The sequence below is a fragment of the Erithacus rubecula genome (assembly GCF_903797595.1).
Source record: "Erithacus rubecula genome assembly, contig: scaffold_112_arrow_ctg1, whole genome shotgun sequence".
Lineage (NCBI taxonomy): Eukaryota > Metazoa > Chordata > Aves > Passeriformes > Muscicapidae > Erithacus > Erithacus rubecula.
In genome coordinates this window covers 42,594-67,899 of record NW_027636279.1, presented here as the reverse complement: position 1 = coordinate 67,899, position 25,306 = coordinate 42,594, and the positions used below count along the sequence as shown (strand labels likewise).

General features: G+C 43.6%; 2 long non-coding RNA genes across 3 annotated transcripts; both read right to left on the bottom strand.

Moving 5' to 3' along the window:
- Positions 1-249: 249 nt before the first annotated feature.
- On the bottom strand, positions 250-4,731 carry LOC306815277. The gene is made up of 5 exons (XR_013777370.1): positions 4,672-4,731; positions 3,702-3,735; positions 3,410-3,548; positions 2,769-2,982; positions 250-655 (listed from the first exon to the last, which is right to left on the bottom strand). It is a non-coding gene; the product is annotated as an uncharacterized lncRNA (long non-coding RNA).
- Positions 4,732-4,736: 5 nt separating this feature from the next.
- Positions 4,737-6,991, bottom strand: LOC306815278. Of its 2 annotated transcripts, none has more exons than XR_013777371.1 (3): positions 6,412-6,991; positions 5,380-5,588; positions 4,737-4,818 (listed from the first exon to the last, which is right to left on the bottom strand). It is a non-coding gene; the product is annotated as an uncharacterized lncRNA (long non-coding RNA). The 2 variants fall into 2 exon arrangements; XR_013777372.1 differs by having other exon boundaries at positions 6,475-6,991.
- Positions 6,992-25,306: the final 18,315 nt, after the last annotated feature.

The window sequence follows — 25,306 nt, the reverse complement described above, 5'->3', positions numbered from 1 at the left end:
GCGGAAGCAGCGGCAAAAAGCCCCAAAAGCCGAAAAACACCCGGCTAGATAAAACAGCCCGGGGGAGGGGCCGGCAGCTCCATGGTGGGGGGTAGGGAGAGGAGCTAGTCAAAACATAACCCATAACAACTAGCAATATTGTCCTACTCTCCCTTTTATTTTTGTAAATATTTTTGCTTTCCACAGCTACAATAATCCATCCATAAATTTCAATTTTCTTCTGAAAAATTAAGAAGAAATACAGAATGCTTTGTAATAATTGAGAAAAGTAACTCATAGTCAAGCTTTGAAATACAAACAGAAAAAAGAGAACAGACTACTTGGAAACCAGCTGTTTGAAAAATCTGGCAATAGTTATCCAATGCCTCTTCCATGAACAAAGTACTACCTCCTCTTTAGGCATACTGGAATACAACACCAATTAAAAAGAAGCAGAAATAAGGTCAGTGTCTAAGTCATTATCTAATATACCTGTTTGAGGAGCTTTCTCAGTGTTACCAACTCCATTTCTAAATTCCTAGATTGTAATTCAAGTTGCTGTTTTTCCTCCATCTCTTTACAATACTGCTCTTCTTTCCTTTTGAGTTTTTCTCTTGTTTTCTCATATAATGTTTCTGCTCTGAGCCTCTTCTCTTCTTCTTGTTTCAAAGTAAACCTGGGATTTAACAGTATAATTGAGAAATTAAAGCACTGATATAAAAATTATATATTCTACATTATGAACTTGCAGAAAACAACTCGAACCATAAAAACGGTTTATTTTCAGACTTTATATTTTTACTCTACTTTTTAACTCTTAAAGAATTAGTACGTCATTCCATTATCCATGGTATCAGTTTTACAATATATGGAAATAAACCATTGACTGTTTTATCACTTTGAAGTTTATCTAGGTAAATATACTGAAGTATGCACATTTCTGCTACTTTTGAATAATTCATCTCGATATAACAGACACTTAGATCAAGGAGTTTGTTATCTTAGCAATCAAAACAACGTTTTTACTAAGATTAAGATACATTTTCTTAACATGATGAGCATTGCCTGCATATTATGGATTCAGTGGCTGCAGGTAATGCTGATGAATCAGTACATCACCTCTCTGACAGACACACCAATTTCTTAGCAAGCCTAAGTCTTAAACAATGGCTGATTCTAGGAAAAGCACACAGTTTGTATTTGCTCAGGAATGAGATCAATTTTCAATAACTTATTTAGAAATGCAGAGGGTTTAAGTCTGATGTTATTAGAAATAATTTTAAACCTCTAAAGATCTGTATCTGGACTAAACAGCAACTTGATTTTGAAGATAATCTATAGAGAAATCATTGAGGAATATTAACTTCTTTACTAACTGAAACAAATAACAGTAAGCACCAACATGGTAAGAAGTGGTCCACGGTCTGCCCATGGTACCCAAACAAAAAAGCAGTTTTGTGTTTCAAAATTATTTTGAGTATTTTTTCTCATATCCTTGCAACAGTAACAAGGAAAAAGTAGTATTAACATAAGGACAGAGCTGGCAAGTGTTACATGTGGTGGAACCCTGCTCTCCGAGGGATAGATGAACATCTGCCTGTCCATGGGTAGTGGTGAATGGATTCCTTGTTTTGCTTTGCTTGTGTGCATGGCTTTTGATTTCCTTATTACACTGTCTTCATCTCAACCCACGAGCTTTCTCAATTTTATCATCCTGATTCTCTTCTTGCTATCCCACTCATGGGGAAGTGAGTGAGCAGCTGCATGGGCTGTAGTTGCCAGCTGGGCTTAAACCATGATAAACTACTAGAGTCCAACTGAGTCAAAGCTAGGACTGGCTCTGTCTTGCTCATAATGCTTTTCCACATACCAGGAGGCACAACTCAAAGCTCAGTTCCCTCAGTCTCCCCTCACAGGGCTGATGTTCCTGCTCCCTGACCAGCTTGCTAGTTCTCTGCTGAACTCACACATATCAATTAAGAACCCCCTGGTACTAGAAGGCCAAAAACTGGACACAGTGCTCTAGATGACATTCAGTAAGTGCTCAGTAGGGGCAAGTCATCACTCCTTTCCATCTCTGCTGCCATTTGCCTTCTCAGTTGCCAGCTCATACTGGTACGTGTTCATCTTGCTCTAGCAAGACCACTAAGGTCTTCTCAGCAAGCTCCCTGGCCAGGCTATCCCCAGGATATCACCACAAGAGGATATTCCATCCCAAGAGCAAGGCTCTGCAATTGATTTTGCTGAACTTCCTATGGTGTGTACCAGCTATTCCTGTCTGAAGTGATGCAACACTGGTTAAAAACCTCACATCATCCAAGTCTAGGTCAGGATTACAGAGAATGGGGAAACCCTGAATTTGACTTTTCAAATAAACAAACATGCAAGCAAATAAGTACTCTATGCTTCTCTAAACACTTCTGAGTTTAGAACTCTGTCAGAGTTACCTGGATTTTTAATATACATCAACAGAAACTGCAAAGACAAAAACACATCTCATCTATATCACTTCTCTTGTAAATCTCACTTTCCCATACAAACTCTCTTGTTCTCTTCTTTAGCTATTAAAAGAGCAGTGAAAACATCCAGATGATCACAGATGGTGCTAATACACAGGTACTTTTTCCTGACATTTCATCCTTCCTTTATAGCATAACTTGCCCATGGGATTCAAAATACAGAAAACCAAAAGACTACAAGCTTCTCATCCATCCCATGTGTATCATCAGCACCTTCTAGCACATTAATACTGACAAGGTAACACATTATCAGAACACAAGATTACATACTTAAGGCTTTGGATATCACTCTTCCACTCCACTTCTTGATGAGCCAATACAGATTTCAAATCTTGAGTCTCTTCTGCTATTAATTTGGATTTCTCCTTTTGACTTTCCAACTTTCTTACTTCTCTCGAGACCGCTGCATACCGATTTTTTTCATGCTCTATTATTTGTTCATATTTAAGAAGTATGTTTTGAATTTTCAGTAAAATAGCAGAACCTATTTTGAGATAGAAAAGATAAAGATGCACATATGCATAAATACTTTCTAATGTGCAAATTATTTGATTTGGTGTAGGTGATAAAGTTTAGGTAGTGGGAATTCTCTGTGAGAAGAGGCCAGGGGTTGCACCATGTCAGACAGTAACAATGGACCCTCTGCAGGGCACAGCTGAGCCTTTCAGCCATGCTAGTGGCACCTCAGAAAAATATATTTAGGAGAAGACAAAACCACCACTCAGGCAAAGGCAAAGGAAACAAATAGGAAAAACAGCTGCTCTGTGCACACATAGGTCAGTGAAAGGGGGTGGTGGGAAGTTGTTATCTTAAATATAAATGAACCAAGATACCTAGGAGTGCACAAAAATACAGCATGTTTTAAAAGAGAAACCTGTAACATCTGAGGAAAAAGTGACTTTAGAAAATACCTGTATGATCCACAGTAAGCTGTTCTAAGAGCAACAGAGCCTCTTTGTAGGTGGACGTTGGTAGTTTGACATCCTCTGAAGTTGTGTCAGATGAATGAGTTAAATCAAGGTCATCATTTACATCCATTTGTATGTGGACCTACAAACAACACAGTATTTTCTGTATACAACTGTGTAATAGTACAGATGCAGAAATGACTCATTCTTTCATTCTCAGCCCATATCTAATGGGTCCCATTTGAGTGATTAAAAGCTGATAAAACTATTTATCAAGAACCTAATTTTACAGTACCTTATTCTTTTCACTTGCTGTTTTTGCTGCAGGTCTGGAAAACAGAAATGTATCTCAGTTCAGGAATGTTTATCTTGCATTAAGAACAATATCCAAAGTTGTTTTGAAAATCTAATTTCAATAGGGAATTAAAGTAAAATTTAATACAAGAATTTTTTCAGATGTAGGTGAATACTGGAAAAAATTATCATCATTATTGAAAGATGATATTTTTCATAAGATATTAAACAAATAGTTGAAATAACTGGTCACCCAAAGTGATAGGAACCATACAGCTACAGACATGGAGATACACAGATACATAGTTATGTGCATTCCCTGTTTAACACTAGAGGTTTAGTTCTCTTCAGTATTTAGACTGTTTCCCTTACAGGTCAAAGAACTGTAATTTTGGATTCTCTAGTGTACTTAGGCTGACTGGAATGGAGTTAATTTTCTTCAGAGCAGCCCACACAGTGTTGTGTGTTAGATTTCTGACCAAAACAGTGCTGACAACACATTAGTGTTTTAGCTACTGCCAAACAGTACCCTGTCAACAATTTCTGTTTCTCATTTTACCCCCTACAGTTAAGTCTGAGGTAGGCAAGAAATCAAGAGAACATACAGCTGAAGAAAAAAAATAGAAAGGAAAAAACTCAAACCCTAAGATGTATGTCATGAAATAGCAACTTTGTTCTAGCAGAAGTCTCTCCTCTCCCTTTTAAAAAATATAAAATACATGTTTACATATACACTGACACTCAGGTAATTTTACAGCACTTGTGCACATTGTCTTTATAACAGGCTTGGCTAAGATGCTCAAAGCACATTAAGCAAAAAAGATGTGTTTTGAAACACAGAAGGCATCGGGTCATTTTGCCAGATGAAGGAACCAGTGTGCACATCAGGTTTACAAAAAACTTACCTTCAGCTTTAGGTCAATTTTTATCATTAAGTAAGTCTTAGTTCTAACATTCCTTATATTCAGTACCTTCCTTCCTCTTGAGATGTTTCACTGAAAGTGCTATCATCTGGTACTGGAAAATTATTCCTAGAAGAGCCCATCTGCTGATTAGCCTTCTGCTTTAAAGTCTGTCCTTTATTTTTCTTTGCAACATCATGATTCATGGCAAATTCACTACATGAAACAGAAAGATAAAAAACCTACTAATTGAGTAACATCACAAAAAATATTTCTTTGAAACAGACATAATTAAGATTATTCCAGAAACAACTGAGATGAAATGTATCTCTGATAAAACACAGACTTAACTCCAAGGATTGTGGAATATTTAAAAGTATTTTAAAAACCTTGCACTAGTAATGAGGGGGAGAATGTGGAACCTGAACTACATTCAGACAGTTACTTATATCCATATCAGAGGAATTATTAAGAGCAGAGATTCCTTTGAAGGACTGACAGAAAAACACTCCTGCTTAGTATTTCATAAAAATATCAATGCCTTCTCCAAATTTTTGAGATTCATTTGGTAATATATTGTCCCTCTTCCTAAAAAAAATATTTTTCTTAAATGTTTCTGAAGCAGTGGACTACTCAGTATTGCTTACAACAATAAAGAAACTGCATAAACTAGTACAGTATTACAAAACCTAAAGGACACTTAAGCAATCCTACAAATCAGAATTAGTGATGACGACTTCAGTTTATACTTTCATTGGCATTTTAATAATTTCTGACCTCTCCTCAGGTGAAAAATTCTTGATGACTTTCTCTTCTGTAGTGCTTTCATCCTCCATTTTTAAACAGTCATTCTTCTTTAGTATAAGCTTTTCTTTCATTTGCTGATTAGTAATGCTTCCGGGTGGTGTATTTAATTTATCAACATTTTCCTCTTTTTCCACTGTCTGCATATTGAAACATCTTTCTTTGCTTTTTTCCTTCTCAACCTACAAAGTTAAGTTTCAAGTATTAATCAGTATTTCCATAAAAGAGAAACACAATATCAAAGATTGAATAATTCAGAATTTACTTCTGAGAAAGTGTAAATGAGACATATTTATAGACAAGTATTTTCACAAAAATTACAATACAAAGTGTATCATGATTGAAAGTACTTCAAATTCACTCATGATTCTGTGATGTAACAGACGTATAGTCTTTAGGAAGAAAACAACAGTGTATCTTAAAACATGAACAACAAAAATGTAAAAGCATTACTGATGGATTAAAGAGGTAGAAGGACTGCATGTCAGTTATAAAAACAGAAATTAAAAAAATCAAGTGGAAATGTGTTTGGTTACTGTTTCACTCATGGAGGGTAGGTAGGGTAGCAGGGAAGAAGATTCCAAACCCACAAGCAGAAACAACTCCACTCACAGCAAACAGAAATTCAAGTGAAGGGCAATGAAGACACATCATGGAGAAATCAGTTCAGTCAAGACCCTGTTCAGAAGCTATTTTCATTCTTTGTTTCAGAACCAAAACTGATTTAATTGTGTACCTTTTTTATGTCAATGAAGCGGTAACTTCTTACACTGGACCTGAGTGCCACATACTGTTAAACTGGAAAAATAGTGCATTCTGTGTTTTCTGAAAAAGGGCGGAAAGGCAACTCTCCACTACTCATTCTATTCATAAGTATTGTATTTTCATTTAAAAAAAACCAAACTAATTTGCACAAAGCATCTTCATTTAATGATGAATAGCTGAAGTGAACAGGACCATTGATATGGAGAAAGGCTAAAGAATAAGGAGTAGCAGTTGAACTACCTCTTTTGGCAGCTGTACCTTCTCTTTCTCCAAAGCCAGGAACACTGTTTGCAGCATTCCTACCTTACTCTTAAATCTTTCCATATCTCGTTTTAGCTCTTCATTAAGACTCCCTTCCAGCACGCCACACAATTCCTGAGCACCAGTGAAAAGATTCTGAGTTTCTGTTTCTCCTATATTACTGTTGATAAGGCAATCCTTGGGAACATCATTATGAAATCCACAGTATTTTTTAAGTTTCATTTCTGTTATAGAATGTGCATTTTCATCACTTGCACAAACAGGTCTTATTTTAGGAAGAGTATTAGAAACATCACCCAAAATACTTGATTTTAAGCTATGTCTCAGGGAGTAAGCAGGACCTTCCTCTGCATTTTTACTACTTCCATTATCATTCTCTTCTGATTCCATAGTAGGCATTTTCTTTTTCTCTCCTCTTCCTAGAGTCACCTTTCTGTTATCTACACTGTTAATGCCAGTTTCTTCATCTGTATTCCAGGTATCTTCTACATTTGTCTTTAAGCTATTATGATCCAGAAGAATTGGAAGCACAATTTCCATTTTAGGTACTTTTCCACCCAGTTTAAGTTAGAAAACAGAACAGGGCTTGCTTTGGCCAGATGAAACAAGATCTGCTATCAAGAGAAGGCAGCTCAGAGAGGCATCTCATTTTCCTTAATTGGGAATGCTTTTCTGGGTCTCCACACTTCTATAGCAGCCTCTCCCATCCCTCTACAGATTTCCTAGAGCCTCGTTCTAAGCACTGACACTGCTGCTCCAAGCCTTCTGGGGACCTGTGATGATGCTCTTTGTATTCACTTTATTTGCTACTGCATGAAAGCATGAACTGACATGCTTTTATTCCTAAAGAAGGAAGGCGTCTTGCAAGTGTCAGAGGAAAACTGCTCCAGTGGACCTGTTTTGGAGCACAGCACGCTGCCAGGGGAGCATGGGGAGTTTTCTCAAGTGGCAGAGATGACAAATGCAGCGCTGAGAGAGGTGCCTGCTCCCACTGAGTGGGAAGCGGTGGATCCCTGAGGAATGGCAGCTTTGCCTCGGTGTGGTGGGGTCTGAAGGGACAGCAGCAGTTACATCCCACTGAGCACCATTTCAGAAAGGCTCCCAGGTGAACTGCACCATCAGACCTGCTCTGGAGTTTGGAATCACACTGGGCTGCCTGGTGAGTGTTCTTAAACAAGGAAGACCTCGAATGTAAAGCAGAGATGCTGGAGAGGATGAAATGGTGAAACCTTACAAATATGAATACATAAGTTCTGAGAACGGGGTTGAAATTAAAGCCACTTTCGAGACATCAAGCCTCAGTTACTAAATAACTAGAGGACAATGGAATGGCTAGCTGGAAGTAATCCCCTCTTGATGAAACAATGATTCCTGCTGGAAGCAGGTCCAAAGGTCAAGAAAAGATCTTGTTAGAATTTAAAGTGTAACACACTATGGTAATACGAAGATTCTTATAGGCTGTGCGTAAATGTTATAAAATTTGTATCTTGTATTAGATTGGTTAGCATAAATTAGAATATTCATTATAGAACAAGTTTTATTGTATTGTAAACGGGAAATCGCTCTCTCGCCTTCCTCCTCCCTTACTCTCCTCTCCCTCCTCTCTCGCCCCCACTCTCTCTCTTTCTTCCTCCCCACATCTTGCTCCGAGCTGCTGGCAGCGGCTCTTAGCAAGATTTTCTATGCCCACGCCCTCACAATAAACTGCAACTGGAAGAGAGCAGCCTTGGCAGAGCCCTTGAGTTTGTCCCGGAGAAAACAGTCCACAGCGACAAAGAGACCCCCACACAGAGAGGAATCCCACGGCCCTGACCGTGAAGTGGGGAAACCCTGAGGAGGGGCATCTGTACCTCAGCTGTGAACTGAGGAACTATGGGGGGGAGCAGGGGCAGAAGTGACAGAGGCAGATTAAAGCCCAGTATAATCTATACTTCCTTAGGTCTCTCTCCTGCTTCCTGGGATACTGTGTTGTTCTTTTTCAAGGTGTGTTGGATGAAACAGGCACCCACAGCTTCATTCTAAAGGCACAGGCTTTCCCCAACTCTGCTCAAACCCTAGCTAATTCCTTATGCAAGTACAGGTTGCCTTTCTCAAGGTCAGCCTTGTGGCTCCTAGTAACTGCCAGTGAAGCTTTGGATGTGGATTGCTCTAGAACTGCATTGGCAACCTTCTGCTGCAGCTGTGGCACTGTGTTCTAGGGCAATGGTGTTCCACAGGCATGAGGTTTTCGCTGAGCATATTATGGGTGCTTTTACTTCTTCAGTTGCAGAATTATGCCTGTCTCCAGAGTGAATTCAAACCAAGAAATGCTGCTGGCTACCAACAGGTAGCCAAAAAACCAATGACCTCTCTCTCTTCCAGCTAAGCAGCCCATGCTGCCAGGGGGAAGCAGGGAAAACTTCACTGCTTCTATTCAAAACTAGAAATGCCACTCAAAGGCCACTTGCTGTGAAAGCAAGGTTCTCAGCTGCTTTCTGAGAAGCCTCTATTCCAAAGAATGCAGGAACCAAACTCCCCCTGGCTCTTCTGGAAAACCTCTTCTGGAAAACCTCACCATAAAATGTACCCACAGGAATTGGTAATTAGGCTCAGGAGTCATGAAAATTGAAATTTATGAGCAGCTTACTGAGGCAGAGGTTGGCAGGTCTCTGTGCAGGGCTTCAGTCCTGTTGTTCTCTTGGTGGGCAGTGGCTTCCAAACTGGCATTCTGAATTTCAAGGCTTAAAGAAACACATCGGTCTTATTAAAGAAAATTCTCCAAGGAGAGCACCAATTTCAGATGAACAATGTGAACAAATAAAATCAAAAGCAAGAGTGTCTCTCAAAATCAGAGTATATGTCCTGTTGTTTCCTCCCAAATCCTGCAAGCAACAGACACCCCAACCCACTTGTTGTTCCCTCACCGTAGCAAGTGTTCTTCCTGTTGTTTCACAGCAGTCTGGTAGTCAAGTTGTGCTGACAGCTGGTCCTGCAGTTCCAGGGAAGCCAGTTCTTCTTTATCCTCCTCCTCCACGGCAGCCATCGAGTTCTGAAAGCAACTCTCAGAACTTGGATCTTTTTCTTCCATCTCCTGCAACTGTAAAGAAACAGAAAGAATCCGCAGTTGTCAGGTGAGCTTTTATACAGAGGAGTCAGCTGCTGCCCAAGGATTCATGTGCTGCAGATACCGGCCCATACCCTCTGCCCAAAGAACTGCAATCATCTCCAGGACCTTCAGTGCTCTACTTCTACCAGCAAATGAACACAAGCTGTGTTACTTCCTATTCCTCTACAGCAGCCTCTCCCATCCCTCTACAGATTTCCTAGAGCCTGGTTCTAAGCACTGACACTGCTGCTCCAAGCCTTCTGGGGACCTGTGATGATGCTCTTTGTATTCACTTTATTTGCTACTGCATGAAAGCATGAACTGACATGCTTTTATTCCTAAAGAAGGAAGGCGTCTTGCAAGTGTCAGAGGAAAACTGCTCCAGTGGACCTGTTTTGGAGCACAGCACGCTGCCAGGGGAGCATGGGGAGTTTTCTCAAGTGGCAGAGATGACAAATGCAGCGCTGAGAGAGGTGCCTGCTCCCACTGAGTGGGAAGCGGTGGATCCCTGAGGAATGGCAGCTTTGCCTCGGTGTGGTGGGGCCAGGAGGGACAGCAGCAGTTACATCCCACTGAGCACCATTTCAGAAAGGCTCCCAGGTGAACTGCACCATCAGACCTGCTCTGGAGTTTGGAATCACACTGGGCTGCTTGGGGAGTGTTCTTAAACCAGGAAGACCTCGAATGTAGAGAACAGAGGGGAATCCCACAGCCCTGACCGTGAAGTGGGGAAACCCTGAAGAGAGGCATCTGTACCTCAGCATGGTGGGTGGGAGCAGAGGCAGAAGTGACAGAGGTAGATTAAAGCCCAATATATCCACTACTTCCTTAGGTCTCTCTCCTTCTGTCTCCCAGAATACTCCTTTGTCCATTTTCACGATGAACAGCAAAGCAACAAGCACACCATGATTTATTTCTGTTGGGACAGGCTTTCCATACCTCCACTTTATCCTCCTCCAACTCTTCCTGCAAGCTCAGTTTGTCTTCCTCCACATCAGCCTCATGAGTTGTAGCAACCACAAGAGCAGTCCTAAAGCATCCAAAATTTGATAGTAAACATGTCCAATTTGACATTGTCTTTCCCTGATTGCTCCCAAATCAACTGTTTCCCCCTTTCCTATAAGCACAATGAAAGGATAACCAAGTACATGTAAGCTTGGCGAATGCAGCCTAGAAGGGACCTCAGGACATCTCCGGGCTCACTGCCTCCCCAGTGCAGCCTCAACTATTTTGTCAGGCCGTGCTATTTAGGGCTCCTTCTGCTGCTCTTCCAAATCCCCCTGGATGCTTGTTCAACTGCCTGGCCATCTACATGGCAAGACATTTTGTCTTTTTGTGTGGTTGGAACCCATCATTTCCCCTTGGACAAGTTGCTTCTCTTTCTCCCAATGCTCCCATTTGTACCATTTAATGCACCTACTGTTCCTTTGCTTAAAGCCCACTCTCCTGCCGAGCAGCCTTGCTGCTGAGCTGATGGCAAGTTTCCCAGTGAGTTCTGGCATGTGCGGGGAGAGCACACCACAGACAACACTTTCTGACAGTCCTCAGTGGACAAAGTCCAAGAGTACCGAAGGTCGGAGAGCAGCCAAGAGCAGACCTGCATTTACCAGTCACATGGGGATCTCCTTCCATGTGGCTCTTCCTTCTTTTTCTAAGCTCATTCCCACACCTCTCCTCAGTCACACTTGCTGACAACTGAGGAGGCCTGTGTGCTGTTTAGACAAATCCCTCACCTTTCACACTGCTCAGCAGCATGTCCATCAGCTGCTTTTTTCAGAAGACATTCCAGCATCTCTTGGTGCTGTTTGGAGACTGCAAGATTGAACGCAGTATATCCCTCCTGAAAGAAGAGAGAATCTCCATGAGAAAACCAAAGACAAGCTCGCATCTGTTCAAAAGAGAAGCTTTACCTGCATGCCAAGGTTACCTGGTTCTCAGCATCACTACTGGCATTATGCTCTAGCAACAGCCCTGCTACAGTAGTGTTGCCGGAGAGGACAGCCAGGTGAAGGGCAGTGTTGCCATCAGCATCTGCCAGATTTGGGTCAGCACCATGTTCCAGCAGAGCAGCCACGCATTTCTCTTGCTGGCACTGTACTGCCTGGGAATGACACACAAAAAAGGAGGGAAGACTTTCAACATTTTTGTGTCATTCTTGTCACAACTCGCTCATTTCCTGAATGCTGGAATTGAAGGACATCTTCAAAGATTTAGCTAACAGAAGCCTAAGGCACAGCAGGTAACAACATGCATGCTTCTATGGCACTTCTGTGTAAGGAATCGTGCAAGACACCTCTCCTGTAATGCACTGTCAATAAGCTCCACTTACAAGATCAAAACACAGTCCACTCACCCTCATCAGTGGAGTTCTTTTGAAGTTATCAGCCACATTGAGGTTGCAGTTCTTTCTTGCAAGATATCTAACGATATCTGTGTGGCCATTGACAGCAGCAAAATGCAGAGGCGTCCTAAAAATGAAACAGATAGTGTCAACACAGCCTCGTTTGCTGTGATGATAATAAAATCAGTGTCCTGACACAGCCTTGGGGAGCCTGCCCAGCCTCTATTCCTCCCACTTGCTGCAGCTACATCAGCCAGCGGGCAGAAGAGAAAGGGTGAGGTCCAAGCAGCTGCGAACAGCCCTACAGAGAGAGCACGGCAAAGGCCGGCAGCATGCACTTCCAACAGTGCTTGAGCCGAGAAGGCAGCTCCAAGCCGTGGAAAGCTCCAGAGCTCACTCCTGTCCAGCTGACAGGACATACCTCGCTTTTCAAGCCATTAGCTTGAACGCGATCCCACCCACGGCCTTAAGAGCGCTGCTTCCACATGGCATCCAAAGCTGCTGGGGGGAGGGGGGGGGGCGTTGGTCATCAGCACCATGCTGATGCTCTCATTCTGCCTTTCCCTTACGAGAAGCCTGCCGAGGACTAGTGGAGCTCGGCTCAGAAAATGCCGCAGCAGCGCCTGCCAGAAGCAGGCAAGGTGTCCCCTCGGTGGCCCATAGAACTCACCGCCTCTGCTGGTCTGGCGGGTCGATGCCGACTGTCTTGTAATACCAGCGCCACCGTCTGAGCCAGGCCAGGTCGCCGCGGGCAGCCGCGCGGTGCAGCCTGCCCTGGGCCTTCTCCTTGGGTTCAGAGGCAGCGCTGCTGGTGGTGGCACAGGGCCGCCGAGACGGGCTACTGGCGGGCGACTGCTGTCGCCTGCTGCAGAAGAGCCCCGTGACTCTCTTCTGCAGGCCGCGCCACGCCATGGCCCTGCTGGGGGCGACCCAGCAGAAGAAAGCACCCGGCGCGGTGCTGGCAGTCGGGTGGGGATGGCAGGGAAGCGAAGGGGACAGGCACTAGGCACACGGTGGATCAAGTCGCCCCGCGCGGTGGCTGCGGCCAGGAGCCTCCCAGAGGGTGGCAAGGACGCGCAGTGCTCCCAACGCGGAGTGAGCTGCTTCTCCCAGAGAGGGTTGGGCAGCTCTGAGCGCCGGGTCCGGGCAACGGGAGAACCGCGGGCAACAACAGAACCGCGGCACCAACATAACCACGAGCAACGAGAGAACCGCGGCACCAACAGAACCACGAGCAACGAGAGAACCGCGGGCAACAACAGAACCGCGGCACCAACATAACCACGAGCAACGAGAGAACCGCGGCAACACGTGACTGCGGCGCCGCAACGGCCAGCGGCACGCGGGGAACGACCGAGGGCATCAACGTAGGGCACGGGCACGGGCGCGGCCGTGAGGGCGGCCTCGGCGGGCCCCCTGTACGGAAAATTAATCCACAAACACCAGAGGTTTATGTCCAAAAAGGAGACAGAAGAGTCCTTTTTGCTTTATTCGAATAAAGGGAGAGGCCATGGAGCATTCCCCTGGGATCTCTCAAAGTTTGGAGGACGCAGCCTCCCTTTTTATCCTATTTTCCCGGCTGCTTTTCCCTCTCTTTGTCCCCGTTGGCTGAGGTACTTGAGAGGCACAGACTTCCCGGAACGCCTGACACATGACATTCCCCTCTACTGTGTAACCCTTCCCTTTTGATTTTTAATTCTTGTAGAATTCATATTTCCCCCGCATAAAACTCGCCTCTCTTTGTCCCTGTCACAACAGAAAGTGAAGGCCCAGAGATCTGCACTTGCTTTCTGGGTGGCTTCAGTTTGCTCTTTCTTGCGTCATTGTGTTTTGCAAGGTGTTGCGAAGTCTTCTAAACCGAAGTATTAGTTAGGGGGTTTTGACATGAAGAAAATTAGGGGATGCAAAACCCGCATGAGTGCGCTCTGTCTGTAGCACTGTGTCAGAATAAATGAAACTCACCACTAATATGGTCCTTTGTAGCAGACCTGCCAGGACATATGGCATAAGTCCTTGCTGCCATATTAATTAACTTGTGACCCTTGCAGTCATTCAGCCCTCAGGGACATCTCAGTTTGTGTTCACAGAGTTGTAATGACAGCCCAGTGTTAAAAGGAGATGATGCTGTATAGATGGGGGAACTATGTAGGGAGATCTGTTCCCCAGTATGTTTGGAAAACTTACACCACCATACTTATGGTAATTAGTGTTTGATGCCAGTGTTTTCTTCCAAGTGACTCCCACAGTGTTGTTTGTCTCCAGGCCTAGTGTAAGTGAGGTTATTTTGTGTTATTTAAGTCTGTTCAAATCATGTGGTGTGTCCCATAACCCTACAAGTCAACAAGAAGACTTCTGGAATAAATCCTTTCAAATGGTTAAGGATTTTCTTATGTTCCTCCTCTTTCACTATCCTCACAACTTCATAGTCTCTTGCCCAGATTTCTGAACTCTGTTGTACACTGTCTCTAAAGCTTCCCTGAACAGCTTTTGGGGCTCCTCCAGCAACAGCTTTTTTCTTTTCCCTCTATTTAGCTTGATGCAATGGAGAATTAGACAGCGTGGGATACAGTGCAAATTTTCAAACGACACAGTATGTACTCAGGCAGGACTTTTGTGCTGTCTGTTGCCTTCCTGCCTGTTTCCCTATGAAGGAGAGAACTCCCCTGAGCCAAAGAGACTGTTAGTTGTGCTCTCAAAAAAGTGTTACTGATTTCATGGGCACTTTTTGCCATCTAGTGGCAGCAATGTCTTCGTGAATTGTTTGTCTAACAATTTTACTTTTTAGGCATGGTACAAAATTGTTTGTTGTACAACTTTTCCATCAAGCAGCAAGGTGCAACTCTCCATCCATGCTACTGACTGTACTGCTGTGATGAAGGGTCAGTAGACTAGATGGAATGGTGAAGTTGGGAGAAATATCCACTGTCAAGTAAAACCACAGGAGTGCTCAAAATCTGTGCTTTTCTGAAGTTTAGTGGAGTTATGAGTTAATTAGCCAAATACTTAGTATGTGATCATATGGAAGCATGGTTGCTGATTTAGGGATGTATCCTGGAATGTAGTAAGTCTTATGAGGAATGACTGAGGGAATTGGGAGTGTTCAGCCTAAGGAAAAGGAAACAGCAGGGGGACCTTATCGCTCTCCATGATCTGAAAAGGAACTTGTAGCCAGGTGGGGGTCAGTCTCTTACCCAGGTAACAAGTCAGAGGACAAAAGGAAATGCTTCAAGTTGCACCAGGGTAAGTTATACTGAATAATAATAAGAAAATTTATCACAGAAGGGTTTGTCGAGCATTGGAAGAGGCTGCCTAGGGAAGTGGCTGAGTCACCATTCCTGGAACTGTTTAAATGATTCAAAAGTACAGAAGTGGCACTCAGAGACATTGTTCAGTGGTGGACTTGGCAGTGCTGGGTTGACAGTGGGACTTGACAACCTTAAGGATGTTTTTCAACCTAAACAATCCTGCAATTCTACGATTGTAGAGCCTCTAAAATGAAAAGCTGTGTTTTGATGGGAAAGTGTGTTTCATGAGTGCCTCCCATAACCATTAAGTATGCTGCATCTCTGAAATGCAGCAGGTGTGTTGGACATGTAAGCTCTTAAAACAGCTCCACAAAAGTGATGCCAAGTTGCTTTAGAGAAATTTCCTTCACTGAAATACAGTTCTGCAGACCTGTAAGGATTGTATGCGGCCATTTTCCTGAGCTTCCATCCACTTTTGAACCAGGGTATGAACTGGAACTAGGTTTGTCTTTAATCATCATTTGTTCTAGCATCTGTTATGGGGCTATTAAAATATATTCTTTTCACATCCCAAAATTAGAGACCTGCTCTTGGTTACTCCTTATGTGAAACATGCTGAAGTCCCACTGTTTTGCGAGTGTGATTGCAATAATATTCATCCATATTACTGCTGAGGAACTGAGTCCCTGGCATGGGTGGTACATGCAAAAAGTCCATAGCACATAAATCTGTGGTTCTTTCGGACAGTTGCTTCACATAGGACTAGACATGACATAAAGTGCATATATTTGTGGATTATTTTGTGTATGTTCTGATTTCCCCAAAATTGACCTTGAAATATTCCAGATGAAAAATAGCAGCCAATATCCACATTTAAAGCTATTACCCTGAGCCTATGGGTTGTTTTGGTAAGTACTTCCACAACTGCTTCAGGCAGAATCCAGTCAGACACTTTGCCCATGAAGGAATAACGGCAACCTCTTTCAATCTGAGTGGAAGGCAAAACCACAGGGGCAGGATCATCCTAAATCACTCACCACAGTTGCATGCTGAACAAACATGTATCAAGTCAACAGTATCTGCAAACAGTTTAGTAATTGGTATTTGCCATCTGTGAAGTTTCCATAGGATAAAGCAAATTAACAAGTTTCACACATGGGAGAGAGGCAAGCCACTAGAGTTCAGCGGGGAAAACATTTCTGTAGTCGTAGTCGGTCACACAGCAAACGTGGTGGGATAAGAGTCTGTCCTCATGTTGTCCTGGTGAACAGGCTGAAGATATACTGCTAAACAAGCTCACATTCCTATGGGAGTAAATCTAGCTACAGCAATGTAGTCTAATTATGCTAAGAAAGTTACCCTATCATGGAATGTAGATTAGAACTCTTCATTTTCTTAGATCAGAAACCTTAGTTTTCCTCTTGCAGTGCAATGCAATTTTGAGCTGTGACTTGAGTATTCCTTTTTTTGAGTATTCCGGAGTGCATTCTGCACAGTGTTTCTATATCCTGCGAAATAATGCTTGGTTTAAAGCAAAGAAAAGTGCATTGTCTAAAAAGCCTGCTTACCAAAGGTATGTCTTGCATAGTACTTTTCAGACATTGTAATCTCCTGGAGAGTATTTGGCCATTTCAGTTTTGCAAGGTTGCTTCAGATAAAATACAGTTAAAAGGTGCTTAGAGGCAGACAGCTATTTTGTGACTTGCATCACTCATTACCTGTGAATATGTAGAAATCTCTGCAATTAGGTTACTAGAAAAGCAAACCTTCATTCATTCAAGGTATTCATCAGAGCAGCATAATAGAATTTTCATGTGAAAAATAATGACTAAGAATTAGATCCTTCTAGAGTGAACTGTTACTAGCAGGAGGTTTGGCTCTGTCACTGAGCTGGTAATCTTTTCCAAACTTGTGATAAGGGCTGAGATCTCATCTCTGACCCTTTATCTCAGTTTTTGAAGATCTCAGGTAGTTAATTACAAGTTCTTTCTGCATCAGTAGATCTCATAATGTCTCATGCGGTGACCAGTGGTAAACTGTAGAAAAGTTGTTCCATGAACCTATTCCTTGTAGCCAGATAAAAGGGAGGATGGCCACAGTTGAACAATTGGAAGGTGAGAGAGGTTAATTATTTTTTGCCTGTTTACTCAATACCAGCCTTTTCAGACTTCTGGAAGGAGAGGCTGTAGAAAATTAAATGACACAGAAAATAATTTCCCTGGTGAATTAGTTGATTTACACTCCATGCATATGCTCTGTAATGAAGAGAGAGAGGTGAGGCTCGGGGGCTCTGCTTTGTCTCTGTTGGAACAGTGTGAAGCCTTCCTGCCCATGGGAGCTCTTTCCTCAGGCTGGGGAGCACCACTGGAGAAACCTGCGAGCCTGAGCAAAGCAACTTTTGCTAGCACAGTACTGTCACCCATCAGAGAAATCCCTGGCAGAAGATATAAGCCGAGCCAGCATGGGGTATCGTTCTTGTGTAGGTGACACAGCCATGTCCATTCCCACTGCCCACCGCTCTACATTTTATGAACGCAATTGTAGGATTCCTGGGATGAACCTGTTCATGGCTCAGTGGTAGGACATGGGAAAGAAAAGCTCAAGACAAGTCCATCTGTGTAGACTTGGGTCCCTAGAGAAATTAGCCAATATTGCAGGAAGAATTACAAGTCACAAAAATAAGTAGAGTATAAATTAGACTTAGAATGTAGAAAAGGTGGCTTTCTGAGAATGTTTATATTAGAAGGTTTTTAGCTAACATGGAGGATTTGGGGCGTGGTATCTGTCTTCTACTTCTCCATACTATCCATGTTAGATGGCATGCTGGGATCATTTGATTGACTGGGACAGAACTGGACAGTTTAATAAAATTGTAGTGTATTGGAAAGTAGTTGTAAATATTGGATACATAGTTTAGAGTATAAAAGATAAGCCCAGCCCAGAGTCGAGGCTTTTTCTGCCGTGAACAACAAGCTGGACAGACTGCTGTCAGCTAGAGAAATATTCCTTAGATAAGAAACAATAAACAACCATGGAAAACTTCAGAGAACAGCCTCCTGCATTATTCCTTGGCGCTGGGGCTGGGAGAAACACGGACTCTAAACCATCTACATGTCCTGCTGTGGGACCTCAGGATCAGGAGACCCAGACAGACAGTGACAGTTACCAAACTGCATTTACAGGGTACAGTACAACTTGGATGCATATATCTTGTTTTCTATAGAGGTGTTATCTGTTTCACGTGTATTTGTGAAACGGGGTGGTTGCTACATGTAAGTTTATGGTGGTATACTTCATGTAAGTGTTTTGCTAGCAATAAAAACCTCAATGGGTGATGGAGAAAAATATAGAAAGGAAAGAAAGCTAAATGAAAAGAAAATAAAAATTCTTAAGAATGCAAATGAAGTTATTGCAGAGTTTCTTGCATATAAAATTTCAGGTAGCAATAAATGGAAGAATGCTGTAGATGAACCTGAATGAGTGATAAAAAGCAATCCCAGTGGCAGGAATGCATTAAAAAAACCTTCAGAAAAGTAATCAACTACTTAATCTTTTGCAAGATAAAGAAAAACTAAGATACATGCATGAAAATTCCTTAGTTTCACCTAGTCATGATTCCGAAACAAAAGAAGGAAAAAGGAATTACTGGATTTGCTTAGTTTTTATCAGATCCCTGTATATTTTTCTATTTTATATTTTTCTGGTACTTGTTTTATAGTTTATTTGAAATACTGGGCAGCTAGAAAAAAGAAGCAGCATTTAATACTTGAAAAGTGCTCGGCAACATGCATTCCTTTGTTTCAATGCTTTCTGTCACAAAGGACTGCATTTTCAAAAGATTCAAAAAGCATCTTGCTCGAACAGCTCGTTGTCCCATTGCAAGTGAGGTCAAGATCTGGATGTTTCAGAAGTTCAGTTGGGAGAGAATTAGACTTAACAAAAAAAAAAAAGACATGCTGCATGCTTCTTCTAGCATGATAGAGATAAAACTGAGTTTTTGTCTAAATGAGTTTATTTTTGTCAATTTGGTCTTTATAATTTAGTATTTTATAATGTTACTAAATTTGTATTTTTGTTAGCAATTGTTGGCTAGGCTTATGGCCTTGATGTGGTAAGTGGCTATTTAAATATTAAAATGATCTTTTCAAAGTTACTTAGACTGCTTGCAAATTTTAGATTAAGAGGATGAAGCACTTGGGCTGGTTGTAGCCCTGTCCCAGCACAGTCATTTCTCAACATGGAAAGAATAAGTAGATTACTGTTTGCAGTTTCTTTTCAAAGCACTTAAGGTTAAATACTACAAAATGTCTAAGTTTCCAGTTAAGCTAGAGTTCCTGTTAAATTAAAATATTATATGAAAAAGGCATACAGAAAAGTTGCTGTTTATACATTTCTATGCTGTTTTATTTTTTCCTCATGCTTTTCACAGTGCATGATATTCTGAACTATTAAGTGGAAGGCTATACAAAGGACTTGAGTTAGATGTTTATACACTTAGAGCAATTTTAAGATGCTTCATGGATTTTATTACTTCTGTTTTTACTGTTACCACTTCTTCATGAGTATTTACTCTGCTGTCTCTCACTGGTGTCCAAGGAGACCTGTAACTAACTATTTAATATTTGTTGTGCCCTAACAAGAAAGTTGTCAGAGGTTAAATTCATGATAGGTACAGCCTGAAATTTATCTTGTCCCTGTCATGTGAGGATAGACTAATGCAGACATCTCCACTAGATTTATACACTCGTGCTAATCTCTCTCACTAGTGTTTCAAGATTTCTAGGAGTATAAGACTTCCCTGATAACCAGAGAGTGGTTATTGCCTGTCACAGTTTGTAGTTAAACATACTCCATTATTGCCTGTCGTAGTCTGTACTTCAAATACATTCAGTTTAATACTATAAACCAGTGAATTATGACACAGAGAGATAAATCTTGAACTCGATTCTTCAGATAATGAAATACAGTGTCATCTCAACGGTGCTATGATTAATTCTCAATTCTTGCTAAAGCCATGACTTTACCAAACATGTGTCTTTTAAATTGTCAGTATATTTTGTGGCCAGCTTGTAGCTCAGTGTGCTGGTTTTACCACCACTAAGGAAATGAAACTCCAACTAAGCCATTCCCTCTGTCCCTTTTTTGTATGAAAGGGACAATAAATGAGATTTTGAATTGAAATAAAAATTCACTAAAACCACAATAACAACAGCAGAATCATTAAGTGTATTTGTATTCCACACTCCAAGTGAAGATTTTGCTTGAAGGTAACATTTTCCTACATGATGAATGGTAATGCTGTGTCATAGACACTATTCTGTTTTCTTCTACTATCCAATGGACGGCCGTTCCTCTCTTCTTCAGCGATCCACACTATAAAAGTGGTTCGCCTTCACAATAAAGTTGCTTCTCTTTGCTGCTAGCTGGAGGAGTCATTGTCGTTATTCTCCGCGGCCGTATCGCGTATAACGACAATTGGAGGTTCCACCGAGATCGTCCTTCACGGGAGCCGAGACCATCTTTCGCCAGGACAGCGCGAACTGGGACCGCGGAGCCCTGGACCGCGAGCGCTGCCGCCGAATCGGAGCCCCGGCAACCCCGGACTGCGAGCGCCCTAGCGACCGCTCCTCTTTCCGCGGAGAGAAGGTACTGTGTTTTCCCCCCCCCCTCCCTCCTCCAAACTAGCGGCTAGGCGAAAAATTCTAAAATGGGGAACAATCTATCCAAACAAGAGGAAATTATTATCTCATTATGGAGGGATGTTCTAGAGGACTTAGACATCCAAATCCCAGATAAAGATTTGATTGCCTTGCTAGCTTGGGCAAAGGAGCGCGGTTTTTCAGAGGAGGAAGGAGAAGTTTTTTCAATGGACGTTTGGAAAGAGCTGGGGAATCTGTTGTGTGCAGCTCTCCATAAAGGAGATGTTTCAGTGTGCCCGCTGCTTACTACCTGGGGGACTATTCATCAGAGTTTTGTGGAGGATGAGGCGAGATTTGAACGGAGCGAGGGCGAGTCCGATGACTGCTCCGAGAACCCCCCGAAGTCAGGACAGCCCCTCCCGCTCGCACCCCAAGATAGCGCGGCGTCCTTTCCCCGGAGGGCGGTAACGGCAGAGACAGTGCAAAAGCCAGCTATTACACTGGAGGTAGTGGAGCAAGTCACGTTCGCGATCGCGACGGCCATCTGGGAGGCGTTTGTGCCCTATGTCACCATCCCCGATGAACCGCGGCGCATCGCGAATGGCCCGGCAGCGAGAATGGGTCCCTGGCTGCCGGCGGGCCCCCCCCCAGACCAAAGACGGCAGGGGCAGCCGGCCGCAGGGGCGGGGCTATCGCTACCCCCTGCGCGACGCTTGACGTCACGGCCCACGATCCCGGAAGCTTCGGGTCCCCCCACCAACCCTCCCGGGACGCCGCCGGGATCCTCCTCGTCTCTAGGGGCGTGTCCTGCCGCGCGGGCCCCAAACAAGGTCGCCGCTCCTGCCTCCGCGGCCGGCCCTGTCTCAACGGGATCGGAGACCGCCGCGACATCCTCCGTGGGGCAGGAGTCGCCGCCTTCGTCATCCCACTCCAGCACCACAGACGCCGACGAACCACAACATCCCCGCCGGAGGCGTGGTGTCCCTTCGGCCAGCAATCGCGGCAGAAACCCCCGCGTAATTTGGGAGGCTGTCAGGTTGCGGGCATTGCAAAACGGGGATTGGGACCTCTTAGAGAAGGTGGGAATGCCAAGAAAAGGAGTTTTCCAGATGGAGGGAAGCGTCCAGGGTGACCCCGCGGGGCCCTACCCGGCCCCCGGGGATGACCTGTCGCAAAGCAGTGATGGGGACACCCGGGGGACGGAAGGGGCTCAGGCTTTTCCCGTCTTCAAAGGGGCGCAAGGTCAACTCGACCGGCATGACCCAATTGCTTGGCGTGTTGTCCAAGATATACAAGATAAGGTAGCACGCTTTGGACTCGGTTCCACCCAGGTCATGCAGATTCTTAGAGTATTAAATACAGACCTGTTAGCACCTTATGATATAAGGCATATAGCACAGGTGCTATTTCAGCCAGTGCAGTTCAGAGTGTTTGAGGACACCTGGGCACAAATGGCTGATAGGGCTGCTGCAGACAATATGGGGCTGCCCCAGGATGACCCTAGGTATGCAATAGGCCGAGAGGTTTTGATGGGTACATTTCGTTTCTCTAACCCTGACCTCCAAGCATCTTGGCCCCCTCCTATTCTTGAGCAATGCCAAAAAATAGGGTTCGCAGCAATTATAAAAACAATAGAAGCTGCAGCTCCTAAAACAAAATATGTGAAGATTACTCAGGGTCCTAACGAACCATTCCTACAATTTGTAGAAAAGGTGGCTGCAGCCCTAGAGAAACAGGTCGAAGATGATGCTCTCAGGCAGATGTTGTGTAAACAGCTAGCCAAAGATAATGCCAATGCTGACTGTGCAAAAATTATACAGTCTCTACCAGGAGATCCCTCACTAACTGACATGATACAGGCATGTTCAAAAGTGGGGACTATAGATCATCAGATCTCTGCCCTGGCAGCTGCCATGTGGCAGCATCAAAAGATGTCAGGAGGTGGATATTATAAACAGGGAAAACCTAAAGGCAAGAAGCCTACCTTTTTGTGTGCCAAGTGCAAAAAGCCAGGACACTATGCAAACCAATGCAGATCAAAAAACCCTCCTCCTGGCCAGGGAAACGGGCAGGGGAGCGCTTGGGGGTACAGCGCTCAGATAGAAACAGTACCCCAGGCTTCCTCAGCCAGCACTCAGCCAGCACCCGGGGGTCAGCCGGAGTGGATGTATACACCGCAGCCACAGTCATCTTAGACTCGACTGGTGTACACAAGATCCCTCTGGATGCCACTGGACCTTTGGGCAAAGGCCTGAGTGCCCTGCTCATAGGGCGGTCCAGTGCCACCCTCCAGGGAATCTTTGTCCACCCCGGGGTCATTGATGCTGATTTCACAGGTCAAATCTATGCCATGGTTTCTACGCCTTCTCCTCCTGTCACTATCCCAAAGGGAACTCGAATTGCCCAATTGGTGCCTTTCTATTCGTCTGTTCTCAGGGTTGATCAGCAAAATCGCAAAGACGGTTGCTTTGGATCCACAGGACCACCACAGGTTTTCTGGACAATGAATGTCTCGGATCAGCGACCACAAATGATGTGTACTCTGACTCTCTCAGGTGCCAACCCGTCTCAGACTCAACTCAGAGGTTTGCTGGACACTGGGGCGGATGTAACAGTGATCTCACTCTCTGCCTGGCCTCCCACATGGCCTGTGGCCCCTCTGGGTCAGGCCATTGCAGGCTTGGGGGGCACAACACAGACCTTTGTGAGTCAGAGGCCTGTGTTGATCAGAAATATGGAAGGGCAGACAGCCACGGTCCGACCATACATCACTGCAGCCCCTATCAACCTCTGGGGACGAGATGTGTTGGCAGCCTGGGGGGTGCGCATGGAAGCAAATTTTTAATTAAAAACAAAAAAGGGGAATGGCTGGTGAAACACCACACAGCCGACTAGAAAAAGCTTTATATACCATCAATCACTTCACTGTGCCACAAGATTCCAATAATCCTGTTATTGTGAATCACTTTACTTCTTTACAGGCTGCAGATGAGATACGCTTGCCCCGAGCGAAGGTGTTCATGCGGAACTTGACCACGAACAAGTGGGAAGGCCCGCATGAACTCATCGTTTGGGGCCGTGGGTATGCTTGCGTCTCAACAGATACCGGGGTACGCTGGCTGCCTGCGAGATGTGTCCGCCCTGACCTGCGACATCAGAGACAGAATGCAGCCGAGGCACAGCCTTTGGATGCTGACCAACAGGCCGACCGCCAGCCAGATGGTCCCTCTACCAGCAGAGGATGAACTCTTTTGTTTCTTTGGAACTGTTTTCAGTCTTTGGACATTGTTACATAAATTTTATATTGGAAATCACGGGTCTGGCGAATGGTGGCGGGTTTCTTTCCTATTGTATTAGAAGTAAGTTGCTGGGAAGCATCAGGTGCGAAGGTTTCCCTGGATGCTTCAAGTGTCCACGGATCTCCAGGGATGTGTTTGCTCCCCTCCGACAAGGATCCTAAGGAGGACAGCAAACACCTCCTTTTTTCTTTTAAAACTAAAAGGGGGACTTGTGGGCTTCATTGAAGCCACAGGCTGAAAATTGCAAGGGCCTGAGGCCTTTTTCTCCTTTCTCATGCTAAGGAGAATTTCTCTCGGGTCTGCTGCAGTTTGCCTGTTCCTCCCTGGATCTTCCCAAGGTGATAAACCTCGGGAAAAGCAGGAAGGAATTCACAACAAGCCATTCCCTCTGTCCCTTTTTTGTATGAAAGGGACAATAAATGAGATTTTGAATTGAAATAAAATTCACTAAACCACAATAACAACAGCAGAATCATTAAGTGTATTTGTATTCCACACTCCAAGTGAAGATTTTGCTTGAAGGTAACATTTTCCTACATGATGAATGGTAATGCTGTGTCATAGACACTGTAAAAATTAAAACCAATTTCTATTATAAAGCTTCACACTAAAAAATATTTTTCAGGAGAGTAATTAAGGCAGGTGGAGAATTAAATGTATAAAAGGCCAGATTCCTATTTTGAAAAAAAAATTATTCCTGTTTTATATAACTCATAGTTTAAAAGAAAAAACAAGTGCATGCGTTTCTGGACATTCAACTAACAACTAATTGAGATGGAAGCTCAAAGATGGAACTGTGATGTCATCTACTTGCAAAGTTTCTGGCCCCTACATTTGCTTGCCCATTTCTGAAAATACTGTGAAATGTTCATGACTTAATGTCTGGATTCAGTAGTGTCTAGTTAGTCACTGTTCCAGGAAAGATCATCCATTGTTCACAGAGTTAACAAAGAAAGTGCGTTTCATTTCTTCTGTGTGCAAATCTTCCTGGTAAAAAGTCCTTTCCATTCAATTCTCTGCATGTGGATGGGTCATATTACAATGGAGGTGAAATGGACAGAAATGAAAAACTGTATGGGATTTATAACGTCAAGCAATGTCTTCCCATCACTGTATTGCCCTTGGGACTAACATCACATCTTCTGGAAAACCTGATAATATTTTAGATTTCAGTTAGAAAATCTATTTACCTGTCTTAGACTTTGTGTACTTCTGTCACTGGAGTATCAGAGTGCATCTCAGGCACTACTTTTAAGTAGCAATGG